The sequence below is a fragment of the Salmo trutta genome, chromosome 24, assembly GCF_901001165.1.
Source record: "Salmo trutta chromosome 24, fSalTru1.1, whole genome shotgun sequence".
In the NCBI taxonomy this organism is placed as follows: domain Eukaryota; kingdom Metazoa; phylum Chordata; class Actinopteri; order Salmoniformes; family Salmonidae; genus Salmo; species Salmo trutta.
This window is the reverse complement of record NC_042980.1, coordinates 47,386,162-47,398,306: the sequence shown is the minus strand read 5'-3', so window position 1 is coordinate 47,398,306 and position 12,145 is coordinate 47,386,162. Positions and strand designations below refer to the sequence as shown.

General features: G+C 41.8%; 1 protein-coding gene and 1 non-coding gene across 3 annotated transcripts in view; both read right to left on the bottom strand.

The window, feature by feature from the left end:
- znf804a (zinc finger protein 804A) overlaps window positions 1–12,145 on the bottom strand; it is a 136,697-nt gene that overhangs the window by 20,019 nt on the left and 104,533 nt on the right. The gene's annotated exons all lie outside the window — the stretch shown is intronic.
- Window positions 1,743–1,817, bottom strand: trnaa-ugc (transfer RNA alanine (anticodon UGC)). Its single transcript has one exon. It is a non-coding gene; the product is annotated as a tRNA-Ala (tRNA).

Here is a 12,145-nt window from a genome sequence, read left to right as displayed (position 1 = left end):
CCATTGCGTAGATCCTCCTCAAAGGAGAAAATCACACCGTGACGAAATAGAAAATAAAATAAAAACCTGAATACCCAGTGGACAATAGGGCTTCTCATGATTTTATTTTCTGTAATGTAATTCAAAATGGTGCGTTTTCACACAGGGATGCCATGAGACTTCAAACAGCTGAACAGTTTAACCCTGAGTTGAACTTTCATTGGATAGTAGCCATGGGTCTTGTGTCCAAACTGGCTCCCTGTTCCCTCTGCACACTGCGCTACTTGTAACAAGATCCCTACGTGTTACTATATTTGGGACGCACGCCTTGTGTTCAAATTCAAAAACCTCTGCTTTTAAACTATCAGTGTCATCCTGCCCGTTTTGTCCAGTTGGCTCGTGTCTGAACTGAAGAGGCTTCGTGGTTCTATACCCCTCAATCAGTTCGGGAACCAAAGTGGCTCAAATTGCTGTGCGATAATATTGTCATTAACGGCGAGACAACCCACTCAGGCTATTGTGTGGGGTTAGTCCTGACATGGACCTTACCACTTTACGCTGATATCACAGTCCATTACAGACCCAGAGAGGTCTAATGGGGTGTGTGTGTGTGTGTGTGTGTGTGTGTGTGTGTGTGTGTGTATATGTGTATATGTGTATATGTGTGTGTGTGTGTATGTGTATATGTGTATATGTGTGTGTGTGCGTGTGTATGTGTATATGTGTGTGTACGTGTATGTGCGTGTGCGTGTGCGTGAGCGTGTGCGTGTGCGTGTGTGTGTGTGTGTGTGTGTGTGTGTGTGTGTGTGAGCGCACCAAGCATCCTAAAAGAGCCAGTAAGCTGTGAAAATGCCCTGCATGCACTAGGTATTATATCAGACCACCAAACAAGTGATCCTGATTGACACAGCTCACGCCGAGATAAACTGTTAAACTATTACCAGGCTATTGCTCCTAATGGATAGCTGGTGTGATGTGGAAAGGAACTAGCATCAAAGGCATTCAAAAACAAGTAACCTGAATATATTGGATTCTTTGGTTAGGTTACAAACACCGGCCTATAGTAAATAACGTGTAACCTGGATATATATACTGAGTGGACAAAACATTAAGAACATGCTCTTTATATGACAGACTGACCAGATGAATCAAGGTTATTGATGTCACTTTTTAAATCCACTTCAATCAGCGTAGATGAAGGGGAGGAGACAGGTTAATAAAGAAGGATTGTAATAGCTTTGAGACAGCTGAGACATGGATTGTGTATGTGTGCCATTCAGAGGGTGAATGGGCAAGACAGAAAATGTATGTGCCTTTGAACGGGGTATGGTAGTAGGTGCCAGGCACATTGTTTTTTTGTCAAGAAGTACCGCCCTGTATCAATAACAAGGAACCTGGATATATATTACGGATTATTTGGTTAGGTTACAAGTACCGCCCTGTATCAATAACAAGGAACCTGGATATTTTTTGTATTATTCTTTTGTTAGGTTACGAGTACAGGCCGCAAAACCCATTGTGGCTGATGGAGGAGCCCGCGCTGTCAGGCAGCCTCGAGGCCCGATGATCCGAGCCTAAGGCAGAATCTGAGGCAGATCCCGCTGCGAAAAGAAGTCAGGAAAAGGGGACGATAGCGCTGGAAACTCCGAAGCGCGAAGCTGTTTGACAACTGGATTTGTGTCATTGCATTTACATTTTTAGTCATTTAGCAGACGCTCTTATCCAGAGCGACTTACAGTACAGTGCATACATTTTTACATACTGGTCCCCCGTGGGAATCGAACCCACAACCCTGGCGTTGCAAGCGCCATGCTCTACCAACTGAGCTACAGTGGGACTACAGTGCTTCCCAATGCCAAAGAAAACCCCACTCGCCACAGGCCGTTTCCCTCCGCTTGGCCTACGGTTGGGTGAAGTACTTCTGTGGTTGGGCAGCAGGAATGGTGACAGCATGATCCACTAAATGAATCAGAAGTGATGGTCCTACTCCGTTTTCCAGGGAAGTGGGAGACTTCTTTGGGGAAAGGTCACTGGAAGGCATTGGCCATTCAGTCAATCAGTGTTGACATGGCGGTTGATACTCTTAACACATCGGAAAAGCATCCAGCCTGTGAAGTAGAGAGGAGAAGATAGGCGGTGTGCATTCCCCAGGAGATTGTGCAAGTTATTAGTAGCCCCTTATTTCCCTATGGTCCTCTGCCAGTAAACATTTGTTGCATCAGAACTCCGGTTGGTCCACGTTGTCCTGGAAGAGACAGTTGTAAACACAGATCCTGCAGCGGACAAAATGCTACATTTTTCCTCTGAACTGGGGAAGCCTCCATGAGAAGAGACATTGCGACAGAATCCATTTCAGAGATAATGATTTACATAGCAACAGAATCCATGTCAGAGATAATGATTTACATAGCAACAGAATCCATGTCAGAGATAATGATTTACGTTGCGACAGAATCCATTTCAGAGATAATGATATACATAGCAACAGAATCCATGTCAGAGATAATGATTTACATGGCGACAGAATCCATTTCAGAGATAAAGATTTACATAGCAACAGAATCCATGTCAGTGATAATGATTTACATAGCAACAGAATCCATTTCAGAGATAATGATTTACATAGCAACAGAATCCATGTCAGTGATAATGATTTACATAGCAACAGAATCCATTTCAGAGATAATGATTTACATAGCAACAGAATCCATGTCAGTGATAATGATTTACATAGCAACAGAATCCATGTCAGAGATAACGATTTACAGGCAAAGTAACAGAATCCAAGTCAGAGATAACGATTTACAGGCAAAGTAACAGAATCCAAGTCAGAGATAACGATTTACAGGCAAAGCAACAGAATCCATGTCAGCGATAACGATTTACAGGCAAAGCAACAGAATCCATGTCAGAGATAATGATTTACAGGCAAAGCAACAGAATCCAAGTCAGAGATAACGATTTACAGGCAAAGCAACAGAATCCATGTCAGAGATAACGATTTACAGGCAAAGCAACAGAATCCATGTCAGAGATAATGATTTACAGGCAAAGCAACAGAATCCATGTCAGAGATAACGATTTACAGGCAGAGCAACAGAATCCATGTCAGAGATAACGATTTACAGGCAAAGCAACAGAATCCATGTCAGAGATAATGATTTACAGGCAAAGCAACAGAATCCATGTCAGAGATAACGATTTACAGGCAGAGCAACAGAATCCATGTCAGAGATAACGATTTACAGGCAGAGCAACAGAATCCATGTCAGAGATAACGATTTACAGGCAGAGCAACAGAATCCATGTCAGAGATAACGATTTACAGGCAGAGCAACAGAATCCATGTCAGAGATAACGATTTACAGGCAGAGCAACAGAATCCATGTCAGAGATAACGATTTACAGGCAGAGCAACAGAATCCATGTCAGAGATAACGATTTACAGGCAGAGCAACAGAATCCATGTCAGAGATAACGATTTACAGGCAGAGCAACAGAATCCATGTCAGAGATAACGATTTACAGGCAGCGCAACAGAATCCATGTCAGAGATAACGATTTACAGGCAGAGCAACAGAATCCATGTCAGAGATAACGATTTACAGGCAGAGCAACAGAATCCATGTCAGAGATAACGATTTACAGGCAGAGCAACAGAATCCATGTCAGAGATAACGATTTACAGGCAGAGCAACTGTAAAACTAATCAGTAAAATGAAACAAATAGGCTCTAGCCAGTTAAACTAAACGTTCTGCAACAAACATTGGACTTTCAACAATTTGTGCATTCGTGATACCATTCCATTCGTTCCGTTCTAGCCATTACTACGATCCCGTCCTCCCCAATTAAGGTACCACAAGCCTCCTGTGGTTTGTCTTCTTCACATTTGTTTACCTAGTTTGGAAATTGCTTTACAGGGCGATGGTACTGACTTCAGACGAGTCGCATGGGGCTCGTGGGGGTCTTAGAACAAAATAGAGAATACCGTCGTGTTTTTGAAAGTCTCATCTTTCCAGAGTCTTATTAGTTAGTAGATCAAACCATTCCAATTCTACAGATGTTTTCGTGAGAAAAAACGATTTTCTGATTGTGTCCTTGGATCCCAAATGGCAAATGATGGTCTCAAGTCTCAAGATTGGATCCAGGGAGCTTTAGACTCTATATCTTAATGATCATCCATGCTATCATATTTTCGTGACAGTTCATTCTATTATCTCTTATTTTCAGAACTCAGTCCATGCTATCATCTCTTATTTTCAGAACTCAGTCCATGCTATCATCTCTTATTTTCGGGAACTCAGTCCATGCTATCATCTCTTATTTTCGGGAACTCAGTCCATGCGATCATCTTTTAAAAGTAACTCAGTCCGCCTTTCAACTTACTCTTGAAAGTTGTAATAGTAGAAATTGTTGTCAGTCTCCTGTGATGTCAGTCATTGCATACCTTATAGAACTATGTAATACATATCAGAAATCTCCAGATCAACTAGCCCATGTCAGCCCATGTTTTTTTTTTTGTTAGGTTTCGATTTGTTGTAATATTTGAGTCACTCAAGTATCACATGGATACACATGGCAAAATGTATAGAATTGCAGGAAATAATCTTTAAACCTGCAAAATAATGGTCATATTAGTTAGTAGGCCAAACCGTTCGGAAACTACAGACATTTTTGTCAGAAGACTGTTTTTGTCTCCTGGTCTGACGAACGCTGTAGCTCTGCCATTTTCCACCGCAGATGTAGGAGGGCGACATAGGCGGATAGGTATGGATTGAGGAGGTTGGTGGCACCTTAATTGCGGAAGACGGGCTCGTGCTAAAGGCTGGAGTGGAATTAGTGGAATGGTATCAAATACGTCAAACACATGGTTCACCTGATTGAGATGCAGCCCATGCAAAATAACAGATATCTGTCATTTAAACTGACAGATTTTGATGGTTTTGTTTTGTATTATGTTAATTAGATTGATGCACGGTTTTGACAATAGACTCTCAAAGTTGAATGGTATTTTTATTTATATTTAACCTGGAAAGTCAGTTAAGACCAAAATTCTTATTTACAATGAGTGCCTACCGGGGAACAGTGAGTTAACTGCCTTGTTCAGGGGCAGAATGACAGATCAGCTCGGGGATTCGATCCAGCAACCTTTTGGTTACTGGCCCAACGCTCTAACCACTAGGCTACCTGCCTCTCTAACCACTAGGCTACCTGCCTTTCTAACCACTAGGCTTCCTGCCTCTCTAACCACTAGGCTTCCTGCCTCTCTGACCACTAGGCTTCCTGCCCCCCCGAATATACAGTACACCTGTAGTTAAATAAAAAGCATGTGACGAAAAACATTTGTTTGGATTTGATATGGGGATTGAGGTGTTGTATCGGTTTTATAATCAAATATCTAGTGGGATACATGTCCATCCTTGATATGAAGTTGATTCAAGAGTTCAAAAAGGCAAAATCATCAGTAAATCTTTAATGAGGACGTATTAACCTCAATCTTCTGTATCTTTCTAACGTGTGGGGAGTGGAGGGGAGAGGAGGGGAGGAGAACAAACAAAGCTTAGGCAATTAAACAACAACAACAAAATGGTGGCTGAGGAAGTAGTGTGAAGCTGTCATTTACACTGCAGATAGATCGAATCCCTGTCGGGGAATAAATTATAGATCGAATCCCTGTCGGGGAATAAATTATAGATCGAATCCCTGTCGGGGAATAAATTATAGATCGAATCCCTGTCGGGGAATAAATCATAGATCGAATCCCTGTCGGGGAATAAATTATAGATCGAATCCCTGTCGGGGAATAAATCATAGATCTAATCACTGTCGGGGAATAAATGATAGATCGAATCCCTGTCGGGGAATAAATTATAGATCTAATCCCTGTCGGGGAATAAATGATAGATCGAATCACTGTCGGGGAATAAATTATAGATCTAATCACTGTCGGGGAATAAATTATAGATCTAATCACTGTCGGGGAATAAATGATAGATCTAATCACTGTCGGGGAATAAATTATAGATCGAATCACTGTCGGGGAATAAATTATCGATCTAATCCCTGTCGGGGAATAAATTATCGATCGAATCCCTGTCGGGGAATAAATTATAGATCTAATCCCTGTCGGGGAATAAATTATCGATCGAATCCCTGTCGGGGAATAAATCATAGATCTAATCACTGTCGGGGAATAAATTATAGATCGAATCACTGTCGGGGAATAAATGATAGATCGAATCACTGTCGGGGAATAAATTATCGATCGAATCACTGTCGGGGAATAAATTATCGATCGAATCACTGTCGGGGAATAAATGATAGATCTAATCACTGTCGGGGAATAAATTATAGATCTAATCACTGTCGGGGAATAAATTATAGATCTAATCACTGTCGGGGAATAAATTATCGATCGAATCACTGTCGGGGAATAAATTATAGATCGAATCACTGTCGGGGAATAAATTATAGATCTAATCACTGTCGGGGAATAAATTATAGATCTAATCACTGTCGGGGAATAAATTATAGATCTAATCACTGTCGGGGAATAAATTATCGATCGAATCACTGTCGGGGAATAAATTATAGATCGAATCCCTGTCGGGGAATAAATTATAGATCTAATCCCTGTCGGGGAATAAATGATAGATCGAATCACTGTCGGGGAATAAATTATAGATCGAATCCCTGTCGGGGAATAAATTATAGATCTAATCCCTGTCGGGGAATAAATTATAGATCTAATCCCTGTCGGGGAATAAATGATAGATCGAATCACTGTCGGGGAATAAATTATAGATTTAATCACTGTCGGGGAATAAATTATCGATCGAATCACTGTCGGGGAATAAATTATAGATCTAATCACTGTCGAGGAATAAATTATAGATCTAATTACTGTTGAGGAATAAATTATAGATCGAATCCCTGTCGGGGAATAAATTATAGATCTAATCCCTGTCGGGGAATAAATGATAGATCGAATCCCTGTCGGGGAATAAATGATAGATCGAATCACTGTCGGGGAATAAATTATAGATCTAATCACTGTCGGGGAAAAAATTATTGGTGTAATCACTGTCGGGGAATAAATTATATATCTAGCTAGTTACACCGCACTGGTCTGGCAGTGGTAGCCTCAGAAAAGGTCACCCTTCACTCCCCCAGGAACTAAACTGCAGAACACAGAGGGTCTGGACTCAAAAGGTACCTCTGTAGCAGGAAAGGAGAACACAGCTATATAGCAGTCGTCTGGCAGCCACTCTAAAGGGTTTTCAGTCTACCTCTATAGTAGGAAAAGAGAACATTCCATACCATTGTTGTCTGATATGTGCAGGGAAGAGAACAGTAACGTGACGCTATAAAGACCATACAGCGTTCATCTGTCAGGGTCTTTCACACTTTGTCTGTAGTGATAAAAGAGAAGACGTCTGGTAGTGTGACAGCTTTATCTGTCAGTGTAGATATGGAGGTTTGTGTGACGGGTTTGTCCCTGCTCTCTCCGCGCAGCGCTAGGCTAACACAGCATGGTTTTCTCTCTGCAGAGGCTAACGTTTACCTACATGTTTGGCCCTTAGCAGAGATCAAGGCTAACCCACACAGCATGATTTTCCCTCTGCCTGCAGAGGCTAATGCTAACACACAGGACACTGCAGAGCTCCAGAACCTTTCTCCCTCCCTCTGAGAGTAGTGTATTATTATTAATCAAGGTAATTGTATTATTCCCCTGAGCTCAGAGCACAGAGAGGCCCCAGACATGGACTAATATGGAACATAATCTCACAGTGTTTAACCCTGTCTCATTGACTAAAGCAGACGTTGTGTGAAAATGAATATATTTAGCTACCGTTTTGAAACATTTGCCTCCTCTTTTGTTTAATTTTTATTTGAGTTATTTCCAATCAGGCATTACATTAGAACATCAGAAGACGGAGTATTTATAAACCAGAGGATTATGGGATGTCGTAAAACAAATCCCAACAGAGCTGCCACACAGGGGCTGCATGCTGCAGACTAGAACTGTATAAATAGCAGCACACTTACTGTAGGAAGAAGAATAGAATACACGAGAAGAACTCTACTGCAACGTAACATGAAGTATAAAATTAGATATTAGTACCTTCATGTGTTGTAGCCAACCGGGAGCGAGACAAACGCTACGGTCTTGCCCACATGGGCCATCGCACTTGTTTGGCCATCGCACTTGTTTGGCCATCGCACTTGTTTGGCCATCGCACTTGTTGGGCCATCGCACTTGTTGGGCCATCGCACTTGTTGGGCCATCGCACTTGTTTGGGCCATCGCACTTGTTTGGGCCATCGCACTTGTTTGGGCCATCGCACTTGTTTGGGCCATCGCACTTGTTTGGGCCATCGCACTTGTTTGGCCATCGCACTTGTTTGGCCATCGCACTTGTTTGGCCATCGCACTTGTTTGGCCATCGCACTTGTTTGGCCATCGCACTTGTTTGGGCCATCGCACTTGTTTGGGCCATCGCACTTGTTTGGCCATCGCACTTGTTTGGCCATCGCACTTGTTTGGGCCATCGCACTTGTTTTCACTGATATTGATGGGTGACCTCTACTTCAAGGTTGAGGAACCAAAGTGTCAGAAGGGGTTTGGAAATCGGTGGGAGTGTAAAGACAACGCAACCCCTGTGTTAAGGTGTATCACAACACACAACACTACACTGATGGAATAGATTCGCTTTCGAAAGTCAATCTCTGTTTTGATTGATGTTCTTCCACAGAAAGGGTGGAGGGGGGGTGGAGGAGGGGGGGATACAAATAATATTTTTTTAGCCTAACAAGGCAGAGGTTGATAACCAGGAGACATAATATTATCAAGTACATGAAGACCGTCGATCTTCTGAAAATGAATAAAGATCTGGATAGTTCATATTTTTTCATTTATGAATAAATCTAGAACCCCTTCAAAATGACATATTGCCAAAGGAAAATCAAAATGTAATTTATTTCTTAACTATTATACTTTCAGAGATGCTTGCATAATTTAGCAGGAAATAGAAAACTGAAATGATTAGCTTTGCAAATTGTATTCAGAAAATACTGTTATAAACTCAGGTATGCTGTTCAGCTATTTGGTAGAAGTGCCAAAGGGAGACAGATAACTACATTTTGAAGCTCCAAACAAGTAACTACCTACTGTATGTCTTGACATGAGTGATCTTTCATAGCTAAAACATATAGACAGCATGTAGACATGGGAGATCTAGAAATCTTGAAGAAAGTTCAGCCAAGTTCCAAGTGTCAGTGTTTTCATTACCTATGAAACAGTCTGGGACTTGAAACAGTCTGGGACTTGAAACAGTCTGGGACTTGAAACAGTCTGGGACTTGAAACAGTCAGGGACTTGAAACAGTCTGGGACTTGAAACAGTCAGGGACTTGAAACAGTCTGGGACTTGAAACAGTCTGGGACTTGAAACAGTCTGGGACTTGAAACAGTCTGGGACTTGAGAAACAACCAATACAGACATTTGAGTAGTTACAGTATATTGTTTCATTGAACAACAATACCCTATATGGATCTGCTGCCGGTAGAGCATTTTATACTGAGTCAACAGGCTTTTGAACAAATGCATTAGGTGTTGTTTCGGTGTTGCATCTTGGACTACATCTATAGAATGACAAGCTGGCTGATACTGACTTAATGATGACATTCTACTTCGTACAAAGCCTGGAAGGGGAATGGAGCAGCTCGATGTTGAGTTCAACATTTTTGGTTGTTTTAATTAACGGATACATTGGAATTGTTGCCTCTGAATTGCTGAAGATACAGAGAATCCATCAACAGTTATTGACTGGATAATAGTTGTTCCTTCTAGAGCGATAGAGATAATTTGAAGCATTTGTCACCTCCTCCTCCTCTTCCTCCTCCACACTTCTGACAATCACTATCAAGTCCTTATTGCAAAACAGACGTTACTTGATTGAATGTATTAGGGCGTATTTTCCCGGTCTCCTACCTGTTTACATATATCACCTAGGAAAACTATAGGCCTATGAGCATTAAGAGGTCTGATATAAAAAATAAAAAAAGGATCATTGTGTAGCATCTTATTAATGCTTCATTATATATACTACATTATTGATCGAAATAATCACTGAACCTTGTTCGAAGCAACAGAGAGAAACGCAACAGTTCAGAGACGCGATCAAAATACTTCATTATAGAGACGATCGTCGTTGGTTTTCCGAGCTGGTGGAGTACGACGTGAGTGAGAGGTATCCTGCTTCCTTTACATCCTTGATTGCAGTAATTAACAGGATAATTAGCCATAGTTTTTTTTTTTGTTGGAAAGTTACTTTGATTGTTTCCACTCTGGGAAAAACAATAACTTCTCCCTTATTTACTGGCTGACATTTATTCTTCATGACAATAAAAAAAACAGATTACAAAGTGAGCTAAATGAATCTCTGTGCCGCTTTAACTTGAAATGTGTAGTTATGTGCAAAACAGTAGATTAATCCCTAAGAACGTTACACAGTAATATTGAAAATGTCAACGATATGAAGGACTTCAGTCTCCCCTGTGGCTTAGTTGGTAGAGCACGGTGTTTGCAACGCCAGCATGGTGTGTGCAACACCAGGTTTGTGGGTTCTATTCCCATGGGGGCCAGTATGAAAAAATGTATGTATTCACTACTGTAAGTTGCTCTGGATAAGAGCATCTGCTAAATTTCTAAAATGTAAAAATGATGAGGCTTGTCACGTACCACGACAAGTAAAAAAAGAATCACAATCTTTTATAAACTTCTAAAATACACAGTGTAGTTTCATCGCTGTTAGATGTGCCTTTAAAACAGCACAGCATTAAAAGCGGTGGAAAAATCATTATGCTATTTAATGCTGCTCATTGCTTTGTCGATCAGGGGTCAGGAGTCTCCGAGAGGATAGGGTCATCAGTATTGATCCATCATTTTATCTGTGAGCGATTCATCTGGCCTGCAGGGTTCATGGTAATTCTAATGGTTTTGTGACTGGGGTGTAAATATATATTGATGTAACAGGGTTCATGGCCATTCTAATGGTTGTGACAGCTACTTCTTCTGTGTCAATGTTTTGTACATCAGGAACGTGGGATGCATCCCAAATGGAAACCTACACCCTATATAGTACTCTACTTTTGACCAGGGCATATTGGGATGTATGGAATAGGGTGACATTTGGGCCCAGGTAGGTCTCCTGATGAAACACTAATTTCCTGTCTGTGTTAGGTAAATCAGGACCAGGACTCCACTCATTTCCTGTCTGTGTTAGGTAAATCAGGACCAGGACTCCACTCATTTCCTGTCTGTGTTAGGAAAATCAGGACCAGGACACCCCTCATTTCCTGTCTGTGTTAGGTAAATCAGGACCCGGACTCCACTCATTTCCTGTCTATGTTGGGCAAATCAGGACCAGGACTCCACTCATTTCCTGTCTGTGTTAGGTAAATCAGGACCAGGACTCCACTCATTTCCTGTCTGTGTTGGGTAAATCAGGACCAGGACTCCACTCATTTCCTGTCTATGTTGGGCAAATCAGGACCAGGACACCACTCATTTCCTGTCCGTGTTGGGTAAATCAGGACCAGGACACCACTCATTTCCTGTCCGTGTTGGGTAAATCAGGACCCGGACTCCACTCATTTCCTGTCTATGTTGGGCAAATCAGGACCAGGACTCCACTCATTTCCTGTCCGTGTTGGGTAAATCAGGACCCGGACTCCACTCATTTCCTGTCTGTGTTGGGTAAATCAGGACCAGGACTCCACTCATTTCCTGTCTGTGTTGGGTAAATCAGGACCAGGACACCCCTCATTTCCTGTCTGTGTTGGGTAAATCAGGAGCAGGACTCCACTCATTTCCTGTCTGTGTTAGGTAAATCAGGACCAGGACTCCACTCATTTCCTGTCTGTGTTAGGTAAATCAGGACCAGGACACCCCTCATTTCCTGTCTATGTTAGGTAAATTAGGACCCGGACATCTCCTGGGTGTGACAGACAGTTTTCTACAGCCAGATTGATATTCACTTTCTTTTTGTCGTGGCTCTCTACTCTCTTCTATTCTCTGTTCTCTAGCCCCGGCCTTGGCTCTGAAGTCAATAGCGTCAAGTACACAGAGCTGAATTAAGACAAGGGAGAAGATAAATGGTGG